Source organism: Rhea pennata, chromosome 15, assembly GCF_028389875.1.
Source record: "Rhea pennata isolate bPtePen1 chromosome 15, bPtePen1.pri, whole genome shotgun sequence".
Classification (NCBI taxonomy): domain Eukaryota; kingdom Metazoa; phylum Chordata; class Aves; order Rheiformes; family Rheidae; genus Rhea; species Rhea pennata.
Window position 1 is genome coordinate 6,393,610 of NC_084677.1, and position 19,484 is coordinate 6,413,093.

The 19,484-nt window shown below is 40.0% G+C and overlaps 1 protein-coding gene across 2 annotated transcripts in view; it reads left to right on the forward strand.

Annotated features, from left to right (window-relative positions):
- The window catches only part of ABAT (4-aminobutyrate aminotransferase), a 61,448-nt gene that overhangs the window by 108 nt on the left and 41,856 nt on the right, over positions 1–19,484 (forward strand). The gene's annotated exons all lie outside the window — the stretch shown is intronic.

Genomic DNA, 19,484 nt, shown 5'->3' on the forward strand with positions numbered 1-19,484 from the left:
GCCGGGCCGGGCCGCCGGGGGAGGGGGCCTGCGCGAGGGAGCCCGCGGGAGGCGGGGGTGCTGGCGGCCCCACGCGCCCCAGGCTCGGCCTAGGCTGCGGCGGGAGGAGCGGGCTGCCCTCGCCGCCCCGCCGTTCCCGGGGCGAAGGGCTGACGGCGGCCTTACCCGCCCCGTCCTCGGCACCGCTGCAGTGAGCCCGCTGCTCCCCGTCTCTTGCACGGGCTCCTGCTGCGCTGTCGAGTATCTGCTTAACCGACCGACTCCCGGAATGAGTGTTTGTGTTGGGAGTGGGCTACCTTAAGGGGTTTCATTTTTGTTGGAACTGAGTGGTTCTGGGCCCCCACAAGTGCTTGGCAGGGTGCAGTCAGCAGGCATTGCCCCGGGATCCAGGAGACCACCCCTGGCTTGAAGGAGGACTTGGTGGTGGTGAGTTGGACAGACAGAGGAGGAGGCATCTGTGATGTCCTGTGGCCCTTACAGCTGTGCTCTCTGTTGGGCTCGGTCTGGCAAGCAGATGGACCTTACCACGGGGCTACATCACGGAGGAGAGAAAAGGGAGCATAAAGGCACAAATCAGTGGGAAAATAAATGTATAGTGTGGAGGAAATGCAGCTGGCTTTGCAGACAGTTCACCCTTGCCTAATACATTTTAGAGAGCTGAATGAAAATTTTCAGTAGCAGTGCTAATAAGGGCAGCTGCCAGACATTTTAGCCCAGCAGGGATTCACCAGTTTTCAGTTTCCTATTCCTAGCTGCAAGTGAGGACAGTGCAACCACCATCCTGCTGGTGATGCAAACCTCAAGCCCCTGCCTCTAGTTTTGCCCTGGAACCTCAACAGCTTTACATCCTGGGGCTTAATTCCAACTTTACTTCCTGTGCTTTAAAGTAGCCCATAGTTGTTTAGCCTGAGCTTTGCCTTCATCTAGCTTCACTTTTGCCACCATGGTTCTCCTTTCCTGCTCTAGTATATAGAGAAGGGAATGATAAGCTAACTAGATGGGGAGATTTGCAAGTAAATTTGTAATCAGTAATGAATGTTCAGGCTTGCAGAAGCTAGATTCTGCCCTACAGTTCAAAGGCATAGCTGATGGTTATGGTCTTTTCTCTAATGATTTTAGGCAAGAAATTCAGCCTAGGATGAAAGTTAATTGGTATGAAAGGAAAGCACTAGTAGGATGACCTTCTAGAAGCCCTACAGTAGAGAAATTATGTATTGCATATTACTACAATGCAATTATCATATTCTAAATTGTATTGAGGATATATATTTGCAGCTTTTATTGCATTTTTACTATAGTTGGCCCTTTCGTGTATTTGACTAGTGTAAGCGTTAAGCAAATTGTGCCTGAGGTTAGTTTGTCCTCTCTAACCAGAGTTAAATATGCAGACTTGGAGATCAAGGATGCAGATAGTGGATCATAAATCATAGTACTAAAGCACAGGATATGTAAAGAAGGATAATATCTGGACATCATAGTGTTTCTCATCCATAGTGTTCAAAGTGCTTCACAAATGAGAAACGTGTTAGTAATCTGGCTGTGTAAAACAGAGAGAGAAAGCTGTTACTGCAGTTAACCTTCTGTGTAACTTTTCAGACTCAGGAACAGTGTTCAGCTCTCTCATGCCTGTATTCAGTTGGTGCTCTGTCATTATGCTATATTGCATCTCTTGGAAAATTCTGAATGCAAAAGAATGTGATGTGGACATACCCTGATAGTGGAGACCTGAATCTGTAAGTCTGTGGGGTTAGTAGCCGACCACTTAGGAAGATTATGAGAAAAAATGCAATAGAACAACTTTCTGCAAAGCCCAACCCCTTTAGGTGTCTGGGGACTAATGCACTGAGAGACATGCTGTAGAGTAAGGTGTTCTGTGCACTCAGATACAAAATAAATAATTGGATATTTATACACAGGAGACAGTAAACAAATAGTCCTACATATAAGTACTAGCCAAATCTGTAGGTGTTGTGCTGGCAGCTGTGCTCTCTTTGGGAAAGAAAAATGTCTTCATCTGAATTGCTTCAGAAGCAAAGTGGAATTAAGATGCTCATTGGACATTTGTGTGTATATACATATACATATATATATCTCCTAACCAGTTCTTGCTCCACCTGCCAGTAGCTTAGAGCCCGTCAGGTAGTTCTCCACGCCCTATCTTGTTGGTATGGTACCTCAAAGTAAGAGGTTCAAGAATAGTTACTCTACTGACTTGTATACCCAACAGTCATTTTTTTATCATCATTCTAATAATAGAATGTTGTATTTGTGCAACAACTGCACCAGTCTCAGATACTCTCCTTCAACAACATAACCTCTACTGCAGAATGACCAAAGCCTCCCAATTTGTGCTTTAATCACAGGACCAGGTCTAGATTAAAGCATCTCAAGTCACACCATGACATACACCTCTACTACTCTTAACTTCCTATGTTCAGTGATTATAACAAGAAGGTTCACAGAACTGGGAAGATTTTGCAGCTAATCTGTCACAAATTGAGTCTGGGTTTTGACTTCTCAGTTCTGTTTTATGACACTTAGGGCTGATAGTCCATTTCAGAAACATTTGTACAAATTTTAAGCTGTTTTAAGTCCATATTAAGATTTCTTTCTTCTCTTATCCAGTTGGAAACAGCTTGTGGAAATGTCAGGAAAAAAAAAGCTATTTAACTGTGATATACATGTCTACTGTTTAGACAATGTGGCATTCATTGGTTGGTTTTGTATCTTAAAATCTTACTGCACTGGCCACATACTAGAAAATTTTAATCATTGGTGATTCTTTCTTTGAACTTGAATGAATCTCCTTCAGTCTTGGGTTTGGTTTGTGCGTGAGAGGACGCTTAGAGAAAAAAAAAGGAATACATCATGATGGGGTAATTTTCAAGTTTCACGTGAGATGTTTCTATTCTTTAGTGTTTTCAAAAATCATGTGATTCGTTCTTGCATGTTGCAAATTGTCAACTTACCTGTGCTTTTTTTGTTTAAGGAAGCTTTTTCAGTAGAGGATGCTGTTCATGTAAAGTTCTTTATAAGGTCTTAAGAGTTTTTCAGGCATAACGGTAAGTCTGAATCAAACACTTAAGTATCTCATCTCATTTGAAAGAGTCAGTAGCAGAAGAGCTCAGTTATATCTCCTGTCAGTAGGAAGACAACTAATACTGACATTCGGGAAGCCCTGTACCTGCTTGATTCCTGTGAAAGTAAAGGTAATGCAAAAGTGAGGCATCAAGAGCAGTGCAGTATTGTCCTTAGAATATGTAATTTAAAGACTGCTAATATACTACATACCATGGGCATATCACCTGTGGAAGTGTGAATATAGTTTAAGCTTGAAAAAACACTATTCCTATTCCAAACTTTGGCCTACTTTCAGATGCCTTTTCTTTTATGAACAGAAAAGCTTGACTAAGATGTTGGAACTGCTGCCAACTTAAAGATAATTCTACCATCGCCTGTTCTGGGACTTGAACATCATACAGCTCTTTCCTCTCTTTGTGTCTGTATTTGTTTTTTTTTTTTTTGTTTTGTTTTTTTTTTGTTTTTGTTTTTTTTTTATCAGATCGCAGTCGTGTTTCCTGAAATGACAGCTATGGGCCACAAAAATGGGAAAAGTGATATTTTGTTAGCCATGTGGTGTTTGTGCAAAAATAACATTATTCTGGGGATTTTACAAAGCATACAACGTATCTAAAAGACAGAATATTGTCCTAAGCTGTTTCTGTGGCTTTCAGATTCTCTCCTGATTGGTGAGAGTTGGGTTCTGTGTTCTGCCTTTGTATTAGATTTGGGTTTTTTATCCTTCCTTTGGAAAAGTATCTTACCCTCCTTTTCCCATCTCTTAAGAAGCCAAATGTTAGACATTCAGCAGAAGAATCAGGTAGGAGCCTAGGTAGTGTTGCAGTTCTTCAATGCCTTGGTTATATGACAGAGTAAGGTTGACCCTCTTCCTGTCTAATTGAGATATATCTGTTTGTAGCAAAGAGAAAATTTTCAGAAAGTATTTTATTTCTGAAAGATTGGCAACAGCCATTGCCACAAGGTACAAACTTGCACTTAGTAGGAATTAGGACAAATCACAAGCTTTTGAAAAACTGTAGAGTTTAGATTACTAAAGTTTTCTGAAGACTATTTTTAATGATGCAAGACTTCAATGAATATAATCATGTTTTGGTATGTGTAATAAATGGCATAATAAAACAATGACTAGGGCAGTCCTGTTAATTTCTTATGTTGTTCTATGAGATCCTTGTTTTTCTCTTGAAAAGTGATCACCCTTCTTGTAACATGAAGTTTTATGTTCACGGATGTTGCTGTTCTGTCCTCGTTTATGGATTTGGAGTGTTCTTGTACGTTTTGCGCTTGACAGCTTCTACAGCTGTAAATTCTGTTGAGGAAATACATGCAGTTCATATTCTAGCTCAGGATGTGTAGTCGTATAATTATTATACATCAGATAGTAGCTGAACTCGTCAGCTACCTTTGTGAAAGTATCCTGGAGTTGGTTCTGAAAGCTGGTCACCTTTAGTGTCAAAGACGGAGGCCTGCCGTATTAATGAATCTGCTTTTTAAAAAAATGATAAAGCTGTAGCGTGCTAGTTGATGTGAGAAAGTATTAAAGATGCTGAAAAGTTACGGCCTGAGCACTAAGTTGAATGCTGCCAGCTTAAGAAAGAGCCAAGATTGTGAACTTAGTTATTCAAACCCAAATGATTCTGTTTTGGATTGTCTAGTGTAATTATTTTAGAGGATCTCAGTATTAATACAAGGGAAAAAATTTGTGCAGATGACAAAACATTTGTATTGTACTGCATCAAAATTCTTGGGGCCTTTGAGTAAGAGGCCAGTGGTATGGAACTCTTTCTGTGCCAAGGTATAAGGCACTTACAGACAATAAAGCTTCAGACTTCCTGTATTCCTGAGTTTTTTATTCAGGCTTTATTATTTCACTGCAACCCAACTTAATATTGATAGGGAACAGATTTCTCCAAGATATCTTTATCTTCTTATGACTCCTAAGGAACTCAGCAGTTTAAAAATTAAAACAGTTTATGTGGAAAGTCAGAAGCTTCAGAATTCCAGTTCTGATGGTGTGTGTATGGGGGGGCTGAGTAATGCTGCTTGCTAAAGTTTTCTTGAAGGAAAAAAAAAAAAGTCAATAGATCTCAAGTACACCCTGGGTGCCAGGATGTAGTGCCCAACTACTTTATCTGTAGAGATACAATTCTGATTATAAAACAACTTCTAATCTTATCTCTAGTTTTCCTAATCTGCAAAACATTTTTTAAAAAATCTTTAGATTAGAATTTTTATGCCATCATCAAATTATGCAAAGTTAAATCTTAATTTTACAAGTTTAAGTGAAAGTATGCTGTTTTTGAACTGTGGTACTTGTCTAAAATTTTACTTTACACAGGAGTTTTTTTTAGCAGCGTACTCAGAATGGCTGGACTTTGAAACGTGGCCTAGTTAACTATCAGGATTTTTGGAATGCACCTCTATCTAGATCTGGGGAGGGAAGCTGGCTAGAGGATGGCAAAGAGACTGAGCAGGTCTTTAAGCAATACTTACCTGGCACCTGCTAAAATACATCAGCAGAATCCAGTTGGTGATGTGTGCTTTCCCTGTTTGGCTCTGTGGGCTGAGGGCAGCTGCTGGGAGGCTCCACATAAGGAAGACAGTACTGTGACTGGGTCATGGAGGTGGACGGCTTCCTGAGCAGCAAGGTGCTCCTCAGCCGCCAGAGGAGACTGCCTTTGTGGAAAACCAGCCATTGCTCCCTTTGGTTTATTGAGCGTTCGTATGCGTGGATGTATTGCCCGCTTCTACTGGTCTTCCCTCACAGCTTTCCAAACTCTTGAATATCTCTTAGTGAAGCCTCCTCTCTCCATAGTCTTGTCAATGCCAATTTGTCTTAAAAATATTTGGTTCAATAGTGCTCATTAGAGCACTAACATCAATAATGAAGCAGTAGTTGCTATTGTTTTCTTTTGTTGTGTCTTAGGTCTATTTTGAGGACGCTTGGTCCCGTCTGTCAGTTCTAATAATAAATGCTTTGATGAAGACCATTATAGCCTTTTAACAGGTCTAGTAGAACATATGCTAGCCTGTTGTTTGAAAGACCTGCTGGTATGGAAATGGAAGCTGAAAGGGAGGACAAGATAAACTGAAAGAAAAAGTGAGAGCATCTGTGCTGCCACCCTTGTTAGCTGACATCTTGTGCCAGTCTGAAGTGCACAGGTTACTTCCCGATAGATTGGATGGCTATAAAACATTATGATATATTTATGGTTATGGAGTAGCGTTATCAAAGAATGTGAATTTCCAGCACGTAGTGTTGGAGAAGGGGGGAAGGAGGTTGAGGGTTTTTTTGTATGCTTTGTTTTTTGGGTTTTTTGTTTTTGTTTTTTGTTTTTTTTTCCTTGCAGTCTAGGTTTCATTACTGGCTTCTCACAGAACAAAACAGTGGGTGTTTGGAAAAGAAATTAGCAGTGATGTTTTCATAATGTTTCATTTTTGATGTTTGGCTCAATTTTCCATCTCCATCTACAGATGGAGCTATCTATAGCTTCAGCTGCTAATGGAAATTTGTACCCTGGTTGTGGATGATTTCATGCTGGCTTCTTTTCCTGTAATCTTGCTATTAAATCACCCCTTCTTCCTCCCCCTTCCTCCTTCAGCAAATGAAACAAACCTACAGATGTTTTCAAAAAGAGATTGCCTCTTGGCCTTGCAACACTTCTTTCTGAATGAAATAATGTAAGAAGATAGGCATGTAGAGGGCACTGAGAACAGAGAAAATAGGAAAAAAGTATTTTGCAGGGAATGGAAAGAATAATATCTCTCACCTGTATTTGTGTAGCATCAAGCTCAACCTTGATTTAAGGTCCTTGAACATTGGAACAATATGCCAATTTGTGCCTCCTGTTTTATCAAAGTGTAGTGTGTGAAGATTGGCAGCATACCTTGGCAGTAAACATAAATGAAATCAACTGGTAGATTTTAAATTGACTGATCTGAAATTAATGCAAAAATATGAGGAAATAAAGTAAACAGTGACATGTAAATTAAATATTTGAATCACCTTTGGTGTACTTTATTAGCAGTATTTTTTTTTGTACTATGCTTCAACAAATATAATTATCTGTCAGCCTTTCTTTATGTTAGATGCCTAATATGTGAACAAATCATCTTGTTATGTCACCTCTGTTTCTGCCTCTTGCATGGATGATGCATTTCCTTGCCAGGTGCTTGCTTGATACTAGTGCTGGGATGTACACAAATAAAAATTAGGATACTGTGAGTAGGATGGAAGGAATTAATTTGTACTTAATCATTTTGAACAGCGTAAGTCTCACTGCATAAGTCTGAGGATAAAAATGATTGCCTCACTGGGAATTAGGGAATACTGCAGGTTAAAAAGCTGTTTATAAGCCAAAACAAACTACTTTTGCACAACAGGATGGATTTCAGGCATGAGATGCTTCCTGGCAAGAGGCCAGAGCATAATCTGACTATACAGTGTTGTCAGCAGGGCAAAAAGGCCATGACTTCTGAATTCTTACCAATTTCATCATTTAAGGCTAAGCATGCTGCTGAGCACACCTACAGTGACAGTCCTCAAACAGCAGGCGGGAGGGGGATGCATTTTACCTCCAGTATTTCACCTCGGCATTCTCAAAGCAAAACTTGTCTTTGGCTTGAAAGTAACTACTGCAATGCTCCTTAGAAAGGGAAATGGGATTGCAAAGTGAGGGTGTGCTTGCGGAGGTGGAAAAGCAGAGGATGGGCTTGGCTCGTATTGAAGGGATAGGTGTACTCCACAGTCCCTGTTGGAAATGCTGCTGGTAATTGCTTTAAGGTGGTACTTTCTACCCTGGCTGGTAAAAAGCAGCTGAAGAAAAACATAAAAAAGGGCCTGCTTCTGTTGTTCAGAGGAGAAGGTGCTGGCAAATAGAGATAATGACAAGTAATGCTAGGAGTCTGATTCTTAATGTTGTTGGGGCTTTGGCTAGGAAGAACGTTGTGATCCCAGCAGCCATCTGTGCATTGCAGCAATTATAGTTAACAAATATTGATGTGCTTTTTTTGCTTCCAGTTTTGAAGTTCAAAATACTAATTCTTATTGGAGTGCCTTTTCCAGTAGCAGGAGATAGGTGACTTGTTTTAAGTTCTCATCAGTATTTATTTTTACATGACCAAGGAAGTGGTTGTAAAATACCCCCTTCTGATGCTAGCTGTAAGCTACTCGTTTTTAATTTTGGGTACACTTTGGACCATTATGCCATCGCGAATGAGTCTGGAGTTTGTTCTTTTGCCCCTCTATAGATTTTGACATAGTGGCACTCTGTTCAGTCAGAATAATAGAACTGATTATGAACATGAAATGTAGAAGATGTTTTAACATTGTGTCCAGAATGGTGGCTGCTTTGGTTGGACTTCTTGTTCCACATATTGCTTGGTTATTTCCTTTCACTAGTGCACCTTATTTTCTCTGGGTTGAATTTGTGACTACAGTGGATGTTCTGAAGGGTTATCTGGTGGCTCCTCTCAGAACTGGAATTCTTTGGTATGGATAGAGGATGAAGCTATGCAGATAACAGGAGAGCAAGACTGAAAGTGAAGATTTTTAGAAGACAGCCTGAGATGGTGCTACCACCCTTGTAAAGCATAGGATAGGAAGATTTCTTGACAAATCCAGGAAAGCAGCAGAATGACTAACCCCATCCCAGTGAGGTGTGTTGTCACCAGCATATTAGCAGCTTCTGAATGCCCAGAGCAAAGGCAAAGAAAGGCGGGGGGTGGGGGGGGGAATACACTCTGAATGCTACCATAATTACCTTTTCACTGCAGCAGTATCCCTTTTAATAACTATTTTTCTGTGGTCATGGGTTTTATGTGGTTTTGGTTTATGTAGAGTAAGCCAGATGTACCAAAAAAATGAAATAATTGCCCATGCAATTCTTCAAAGCTTTTGAAACCAGGCTGGAGCAGAGGCAGACAGAGGAGAGTAGAAGGGAAAGTCGTCGTAGAAAAAAAATAGAAACACAGAAGGCAAAAAAGCAAATAGTAAGAAAAGGGAAGATAGGGAAATGAACACTTTCTAGGTTGAGTGTATACAATTCACTGTCTGATGTGTGCATCTATGTCTGCCTTTTCGATCTGCAAAGGTCCTGTATAGTTCAAACAAAATATCTTTATTTATGATTTTTTTTTCATTTAGGTGATCTTGTCTTTCTGAAATCCCTAGGCTAACTCCGTAACAAGTGAAATAACAAACTTCTGTGAGTTTCAAGATTGGTTTCCTTTTTAAGAAAGGAAATCTAAAAGGGAAACCAGAAATCTAAAGTTCATCCTTGCTGTGTGCTAAGAAATCAATCGTGTAAAATAGATTTTTAAGCAAACTGAAAAGTTGGCTTAGCGAGCCTGTAACTTCTGGATGGAGCACTTGTATAAAGCATATCATCTTAGGAGTAGTTAAATTATGCTTTCACCACTCATTATTACCACTGATCTTGCAGCACAGAGATACAGGCAGAAAATATGGAAGGGAAGGCATGTCCCAGAACTATGTATTAAATGATGGAAACAGCTCTTGGGTCTAATTTTATTGTTTTGAATGGAGAGGGGAGGAGAAAGGGACTGTTCATTAAATCAGGTCAAAATCCATATGCAACCTTGCAGAGTTGGTCCTCTGTGTTCTAATTCGAGAGCATGCGTTGCAGACTTGCAACAGCATTCCTTTTGTCTCCTGTGAAACTTCGACCTCTGGTTCTCTCCTCGCTGCTGTCAGTAGTTAACAGAAGAAAGGGAAAAGGTCCAGCTTGAGATAATACTGACTCAGTGTTTCTAAAGGTTAAAAAAGGATACGGAATTAGTAACTTCCAAGAAGAATTATCTGATTAGTGTTAAATCCTGCAGTTGTCCTGATGTTATGAAGAAAAATTTTAACCATTTTTTGAGCTACTACAACAGTGCTCTCCTGATGTGTCTGAGAAAGACAGATTAAGTAGGACTGGAGGGTAGAGGACAACACTGAGATGATCTTCTGGCCAGTTGTACTGATGCTGCTTACTGTTATGTGCTATCACTGAAACATTTTATGTTTCCTTTAACACACCATTTAAAAAGTAAATAACCAAATCAAACTCATAGCTCGTTGTTTCTTATTCTCCAGCATGAATACAGTCTGTGTAATAAGTTGGGGGGAGCTGCAAAAAATTACTCCAGCAATAGACTTACCTCAATCTCTTTTTAATACAGCAGTCTCTCCTAATGTTCGTTAGAGCCTTTCTGATGATATTGAAGTAAGTGAGATGGGGTTGTCTGACAGTGCAAAAATGTCTAGCTTTCCTCTGGCAGCTGTGTTATGAAGGATAGCTGCTGCCCTTTGCCCCTGGAAGGCTTATATTAAGATGTCTTTTCTTGTACTTGTCATAGCACTAGTGTGGTATTTGGCAGAAAGTGCAGTCTCCTAGATGTGCCACCATACTAAGACTACTGGTATTGCCAGTTGATCTGTTGCTTCGTATTCATAGTTATAGTCCATATTTGCAGTATATTCCCTTAAAGCACCCACAGATGTTCCTTATCGGAGTTAGATTACTTGCAAAACTGCAGAATGTGTGTTTGTTATCTTGATTGCTGAAAATGAGTTGAGGTGGCAGAGAAATGCTTTGAAAAGCTCCATGTGGGAGGTGAGGCGTGTTGTGCTGTCACACTCTGGTGGCGCTATGGAAGCTGGCTTCGGGTAATTCTTGCAAGTGTGTAGTTCACATACAGACTTTTAGAACATATACAGAGTGTGTGTAAGAGGATGTTCCAGAAAACGTTTCCCAAACTCTTAAAAATTGGTTGGTTTTCCATTCTTCTTAGGCTATCTGTAATTCCAATCCACTCTATTATTTGTGACTTTTAGCGATATAATACACATTGTTTAAGTGATACGAGGATCAGTGTGATTTTAATAGGTGACTGTCTTGTTTGACCTAAGAGTTTTCTCCTTCACCTATTTCTGCTTAAATATCTGACAAGCATGTATCTGCTGTAACTCCAGTCTTAAAACTTGTCACCTTGTGTTTGATGGGACAAACTACTGCTTATGGGAAGAGATGAACTCTCTGAAAATTAAGGACCATCCTTTGTGTCAGTCTGTGATTGCTGGAGAATAGGTCTTTTGCTTGGTGAAGTAGAAATAGTGTGAGTATCTTATGTGATTTTTAGATAGGCTGGTGTGATATCTTGGGCTTTTGTGGCTCTTGCCCTCCATTTATGCAGCCTCTCTGAGCATCAGTTACCTGAGGATTCCTTCAACAAAGTTTCTTGATTCCAGCTCCATTTTCTCTGACCCTAGTATATAATCTGGACTTGCTCAACTCTTAACAGAAACTTTTATAAAGACTTGACACAAAACGAACCAAAGTTTACTAAATATCTAAAGACAACATAGTCTTCAAATCCATAAAAATCATAGTTTGCATGTAGCAGACTTAAAAGACAGCTGTCAATCTGGATGTCAATGTTGTCATTAGAGTGTAGGCTGCAGCACAGATGTAGCTCAGCTAGCCTTAACCATGGAGTTTAGCCGTACACACACTAATGTACTCAGTATGGTCCAATTTATCTCATCAAATCTGTGTCCAGATAGTTGTGTGAAGAGCAGTAATGCAAAAGGCTCATTATTTTTGTCTAATGGGCAATATATAAGGAGGAAATAAAAATAGTTTATGAACCTTGTGGGGTTTTTTGTCCCTCCCCCCATCCGCAAAATAGGTGATTTTTCAGTACAGATTTTGATCATTGGTGGGTCATTCAGATATGCTTTTCCGCACTACTATGCTTCTAAATCAATACAGTGCTTTGGCTCATTCACTATTTCAGCTTTGTGAATGAGCCCAGTGATATTAAAGGGACTACTTGAGAAATACGTATGTTGCTGAATCAGACTGGTAGCAGTTTCTCTGTCCATCTGGAGCCTGAAAACAAATTTTGATACATTCTGGGGAATTTGACTGAGTGTTGAAATTAGCACTGAGTATATATTTATTTTTTGTACAGTGCTTTGAAAACCTGCCCAACTATTATTCGTTAACCTACTCCTGAACAATTAGGCAATAGTGGGACTTTCTGAATAGTATAATCATCATATATTCATCATAATCTCGCTCGATTCCCGTGTCTCCTTCCTTCTCCTCCTCTTCCTCCCCTCAAATGTGAAGTTCTCCTATCTGATTGTGTCTAAAGAACTTTGGCACCTGCAGTCCTAAATCAGACTTTTTGTTTTCCCCTATGCCAGTGCGTGTTATATCGCATAGTTACTGGTTCCGAGGTGGTGCTGATCAGGTGTGTCCTCGCACATGTTCAGCCTCAGGCTTTCACGCATGGGCATCTCTCCACCAGAAGAAATCCTAACTTCAAATGTTTTTTTTTGTTGTGGTAAATATCCCTGTGTTGTTTTTCTCCTTTTAAAGAAGAAAACTATCTCTGTAAGCTTAGTGTAAACTTATTGAATGTGCTAGGGTGGGAAACACTGTTCTGACCAGCCACAGGTTGGAAAGGCTGCAATGTGTTGCATATGCAAAACTAAGCAATCCTTCTCTTTATTTTCTCTTGGGCCCTTCATGGTTGTCCTCTGTGTCCAAATAAAATTCTTATCTATCTCTCTTTATATCGCCTGCTCAGATTTTTATAATTAACTTCTAGTCAACATTTTAGTCTTTTTTGTTTTCTTCCAACTGTATTGAAAGTTTTTTTTAAATATATTTAAAGGGAAGCTAGTGATTACATCATTTGCAGTTATCGTAGATGATTAATGTGAAAGCAACAGTCATAAACTGTGCTTTAGAAAAACATAGTTATACATGTAAACCAGTTAGTTTAAGCATTGTTACACATTTGTAATGTGAGGCAGTGTTGGACTACAAGCTTCTGTACCTGTCCATGTTCTCCCCAGAGTTGCAAAAGCAGATTCATCCAGCTGGCGATACCCTTTATTAGTGGAAGGAACACCAAAGTTTATAAGCTGTGCCAACAATACATTTGTGTCTCTTAAAACAGACGTCTAGTTCTTAGCATCAGATGGCTGATGAGGACGATACAACCCCTAAGGCCTTGCATCCCTTCTCTGTAGCAGCCCTCAAGGTTGATTTCCAGTACTGGGAGCCAGCACTGGAAGAAGTATCTGTTTATGTACTGTTTTGTTTTATGAGGTGCCTTTTTATACAAGGCCCCCTGCGTTAGTGTATCTTTGACTAGTTGAAATCAAATCACTGTTCAGAGTACATAAAAGTTGATTTGACACTCCAGTTCAGTGCTTACTCCTTTTTGGATGATGGCAAGCACCTGAAAAGAGTGTTGCTTTCCCCCCTCATAAAAGTTTGGGGTCTCAGGGCCTGCTTTTTAATCTTGTGCCAACTGAGTTTTCTGAAAGAGGAATAGAGTACAGTGCATCCTGGCATGCCTTGCACTCTACTTCTTGATACTAATGTCTTCTGTCCTTGTTTCTTGCGGGAGTATATGATGTTTAGGATTTTGACATTTTTGCCTCTCCCCGTAAGAGCTTCTATTTCTGGATACTGAGTTTTACTCAAGTACTGTAGCTTTGTGTATTGTTTGAAATGCTTTGTTTTTTCCTAGCAAATTGTAACAGATGCTTTCTGTTGTGTGAACCAGTGATTAAAGGAGGTTGTAAGGTTTCTCTGTGGAAATTTCTGATTATTTGGATTATTTGCAGTGAAATCCATCAGTTGATAATATAATTAAACCTTACGTTGTATTCAATACAAATCAAAACATCTCTTATGCTAACTTTATGCTTTTACTTTGTATTGTGGACCAATCTTGCCAACTCCTGATCCTCTTGTTGCTTTGCGTCATCCTTTTTTAATTACTTTTCAGAATACATAATATTGATACATAAAAAAAGTATGCAAAAAACATGCGTTTGAATGAGCATCCTGCTAAAGCAGATTATTTTCTAACAGTGAAAAGTTGTGTAACGAGTCTTCTTTGGGGAACTGCATACCAGTGCAGATTATACAGTTTCTATGGCTGGCTGGCTGTGTCCTTTCCAATGACAAACTGTTCAAATAGACCTCGTTATGAACATGCTCTTGATTAAAACAAATTGAAGTCAATGGTTTTCTTGTTATGATCCATAGTTTTGTGAAATGCACATTCTTAATACATCTTTAAAAAGTGTTTAGCTGTTAGTTACCTTGAATCGGTGACATGGGAATGATGAGACTCCTGAGTTTGTCTTGCAACAGAACTTCACAACTTCATTGGCTTGTATATCCAACCCATGAAGCTGGATAAATACGGACAGAGAAAAGTGACCCTGCGAACTAAGGGGCTGAAAGCAGCCATCCATAGCAACAGGAACGTCTGCCTCACCTAGGAAGATACAGTCCAGTGTGGACCCATTTGATACAAGGATTAAAACAAAAGAAAACGTAAAATAAAAGTCTCTAGTACTGGATTAGTCTTTAAGGTCTTCAGAGTATGCTTCCAAGCAATTGCACACTGTCTAGCATGACCGAGGCACTGTGCTGATTGGAGTCTCTCAATGATGTTGACATATAATCAGCACCACCGTAGTACTTCCCAGTAAAAACTTTTTATCTAAGATCATGCTGCTTAACAAGTTTAGCCTTGCATCTTATAAAGTAGCAGTCAGTAGAGGTACAGGAATTTCTCCATAACAGGGTCTCCTGAGAGTGCACCCTTAGGAGCTGGTGATCGTGATTATTCAGCTTATTAGTGTAGTAATGAGTTGCTGATGTGGTGAATTCCCGTTAGATCTAATGCTTTCTGTGTGATGAATATAAATACCTCCAACTCTTCTCAGTCTTTGCTCCTCTGCTTTGTGATGTGTCCTTGAGCTAACCATTTGTCTAAATAGGATTATTGCTCTTCTGTGATAGATTAGCTAGTTAACAAGTTCATTTAAAAATCAACAGTTTAGTTTACTTTTTGGCAACCAGTATAGGGAAGTTTAAATAAGTCATTTATAGTTAGGGTTACAGGGCATGGGATAACTGATGTGTTTTTTAAAAACTGTGTATGTAATTAATAACAGATTTTAAATTATGAAATAGGGTAAGGGATCAGCTTCAGTCTTTGTGGATCAAATCAACAGCTTATTACTTGGAGATTTTATAGTGTCTGTCTTACAAATGAGTACAGCCTGGTCTGCTTCCTTGGGAGCTGCTAGTAGTTACAGGGATTGAAGACAACAGGCTCAGGAGAAGAGAACCAAAAGAGCCATGTCCTATTCCCTTCATTATTGGCGTTACACTATTTCCATTTGCAGTCTGTCTACAGAATGATCAACTGTCCACTTAGTCCAGGAGTACTCTGGAGAGCAACATAGTAACTTTAAACCATATACTCCTATAATGGATTTAAACTGGCTGTGGGGATGTTAGCTTCATGTCTGTTAGCATGTAAATTATACGTCAGGACAACATTACAGTGGAGAGAGACTGCAGAGTGTGTTTGGTCTGCCTGGATGACTCTGTGTCCCTTCTCGCTCTGGTATTTGAGCAGGCTGGTCACCATAGTCACACTAATCATCTGTATTGGTGCTATTATTCCACTAAGGGAAGGCGAAGGAACAAGTGAATTGCTGTAATTGCAGTTCATGATCATATCAGTCCTGGAGTCTCTGAATTGCCAGGGATCCTAGCTTCTTCCTTTAAGCATCATGTCTTCTGTCTTTGTAGTTTAACTTCTAAGATCTTGCTTCTATCTATTGCTTCTAATATCTTCCTTCTCTCTGTCTGTCTTAAACCTTTCCTTACAGCACAGCCAGGTATTTGGTAAGCCAGGGCAGCACAAGTCTCACTCCTGTTCTTCTAGAGCCAAGCTGCATCTCTTCCCTCATTACATCATGTGTGTGCGAGTGCTGCAGAGCGGAGCTGCTGCTCACAGCTCCTCAGAGATGCAAAAACGTAGCATAGCACAGCTGGAGTATTTGGGCTGTGTAGCATGAACCAGCTGTCACCGCCAGGACTGTGCCCGTGTTTGGTGTTGTCCTGCTGGAGCAGCCAGCATGGTCCTGTTTGCCCACCCCCCTTTACTCCAGGGGGGATCCGCGTAGCTCCTCCTTCGGCTGAGGGTGCATCCTAGCTTGAGTCGTTTTAACGTCCTGATTACTGAACTGGGTAAGTCGCCATCTCACTTGTAATAATTACAGATCTCCTCTGTGATTTTCACTCATTGGTTACCACAGCAACCATGCAATAGTTGGGCTGAAATGCTGTCACGCTGTTTTAAAACTGAGCCGGCTCAGCCTTTTCCTGCGTCTTGGTGCATCTTTCCTCTTGCCTCTCTCCCCCTGCTCCCCCCTTGCAGGCACCATGGCAACCTGGCAGTGGCACTCCAGTGTGCTCTGCTTTCCAGCACAGCCAACAGGACACTGAACTCCTGATTTAAAAGGAAATGTTACTGTTACTGCAGAATTTCTGCTTTTAGGTGAATATTAGCAGCTTTTTTGTTTTACATCTCCAGTAGCGCTCCATGGGAGGTGGTGATATGATGCATACTAGTTTTTATACTGTCTGTGCAGAATATGAAGGAAACAAGCAGAACCCTGATTATTTTGTAATACTGGTGTGCCCAGGTGATACCCTTGTGATATTTGCAAAAAGTAGAAGGCAGGATTTTAAAGACAAAACCTGTCTATTCAGTTTCCACAGTTCTTGAAAACTAATCCATTTAACACTAATACATTCTGACTCTGAATCTCAGTAATTTATTTCTAGAAACCTACCGAGAAGGCATTCAGATGAAATCAAATGAGCATGGGTTAATGGGCTACATCCATGTGGTAGGAAGCAGAGAAGTATTAACTGGTTTGAAGCAAGCTAGATACGGTTCTCCTTCGGATTTGAATGAGTGTGAGATAGTTTGCTGGAGCTGGTTTTATTAAACTAGGGGGCATTCTTCCCTTCCGCCTTCCCTCCCTCCCTCCCCCGGTTAAACTGCAGGATTACTGCTGGGATTTTCCCCTGAATGATCCATGTTCTTACTGCTAGCCATCACAAGCAGTTGCTGAAGGCAGCTGACAGCAATGATATTTCTCAGGAACGCAGTCAACAGCAGCCTATTTTAAAGTGAATGGAAGAGCAGCAAGCTGAGAACCAGGAATTTTCATCCAACTAATGTAAGTGTCTTTGACTTCTGTGTGTGTGGTTTAGGGGCTGGCGCATCTATTGTGATGAGTCTTTAAGGGGTGTTTTCTGATGTGTTCTGTATGATGACAAACAGAGTCTCTCATTCCTGGAGGGGAATGTTTTTCTTTGTTTAAAGATGAATGTGTGGCTCTATGTATAGGTAGGCATGTGCATATAGCATACACATGTTTAAAAATGATCATGAACATTTGTGTGTGTAACTGCCTGTTTGCTGGACCACTTGTAACAGAAATCCCCCTCATGCATCTGCATTTCTCTGTCTTCAGATGAAAAGCAGGTCACCTTGAGAAGCCAGAGCACTCTCTCACATTTGTTCGCCTTGTTTTGATGGTTTGGTACAGCCTAACTCAGAGTGAGCTATTTTACATTTTTGGGAAAGAAATGAATAAACTATGCTTTTAAAAATACATTTAGTGCTATTTATCTAGCTATTTTCATGACCTTTTAGGAGGCTATGGTGGGATGCTGAAGGAGTAAAATTTTAGAAGGAATAAAATTGAATTTTCTTGGAAGAAGCTTCACTTAAAGGTATTTAATAATACTTTAATTTTTACAAAACTACAGCATATTTGTGGAGCAGCTAATCTGAAAAGCACATCTGTGTCATGACTTCTGTTGTTTAACCCTTTGAAAACTGGGCTGTTTTGATATGGGAAATGTCAGGAGATTGACAGTCAGGTTTTGGCTATCTTGTTGCCATCTTAATTTAGAAAAAAAATGATTTTAAAATACGCAGGTTTAGCAAGAGAGAGTCTTATGCATAGCTCAGCAAAGCAAAATGTAATTCTACTATGTGAACTATTAAAGAATGAAAAGCTATTTTTTAAATTTGAGATAGCAGATTGACTTGGTGGTACTTGCTCTTTTTTTTTTTAACAAACACTTTTATACATACACTTCTAACATACCACTTATGCCAATAAGATAGGTATTTCTAGTTACAACTCTGGAACTTGTCTAATTTCTAGCAGATGCTTTCTAGACCACATTTTTCTTAGCAGCTTCAGCAGTTCTTAAATGAAAGATGAGTTGCTGAAAACTTCGGTGTTATCCGAATCCTACTGCCATAGTGCTGTAACTGCATCATTCCTATCTATCTATACTCATTGGAGTGTGGACCAGCAGTCGTTTTTTTGTTGGAATGATGGAAAACAGGGGCTGGGGGAGATGTATTCATATCCAACCACCAAACCCACCTTACAAAACATCTACGGAGGAGGACCTGGAAACATGATTGTAATTGCGCTTCTAACTACAGATGATTTTTTTTAAAAAACTTGATGGAAGGTCTGAAGGCATTGGTACTAAGCAAAAGGGAAGATACATGTTCTTCTCTGTTCTAGCTTTGCTGCTGATTCAGCTTTGACCTGATTGTTTATCTGGTTAGTCAGGTTAGTATTGCTGCGTCATGGTGGTTAATGTACAGTACAGATTTCCAAAAGAAGAGCTATATAAATGCAGGTATTTTTCTTGTGTATTGCATCTTACTTTGGACTTTTGCTGCTGTTTTCAAAACTGATTTGAATGGCAGCTGAATGTAGAGTGAGAGAAGGTAGTGTTGCAAAAAGCCAGTTTATTAGGAAAGACATACTATCATGTGTAATGTTCACCATTCTGTCAAGGCATGAAAGATGAAACTGATCTCCCTATTTCTGTTCTTCTGAACGACAGTGGGATTGTTTGATCCTGTTGGTGTCAATAAATAAATAAGCAACCATGAATAACAGAAACTTGAGCTTTACTTGTAGCTATGACAACTGTGTCCTTGACAACTTCAGTACAATTATGGAGATTCCAATTACATCCTGTTCCAGAAAGCTTGTAAGGTTACTAGAGGAATAAATAGGCAAAACCAGCTGTCAACTTCTGAAATGTTGTTGTCGTCTAAAAATCAATTTTAGTGGTGGATGCAGGTATGTGTTGGCAGATAGCCATCACTTGCTACGTTCTCAGTGTTGCTTGGTGATAAACGCTTTGGCGAAATGTACTCTCCAAGGACGAACTCACCCTTCACTGGTAATAGTCATTTTTGCTCTTCTTTCTTTTTTTATTGTCATCTGTAAATGTTCAAGGAGTCTCTTTATGTATGGGTTGTCTTGTAGGAATCCAGCAGACCTTTTCTGCAGAGAATGGCTCAGTTGTAGCAATCCTGATATGTAGACTTGACATTATGGTCTGTTTGTGACCACCTTTGCTTTTGAAATACAAAGCTGTGACCTTTGATTGGCCTAGTTGGGTGAAGAACAGCTTGTTTCTCTTTTCTGGGTTGTCTCACGAGGATGGTAG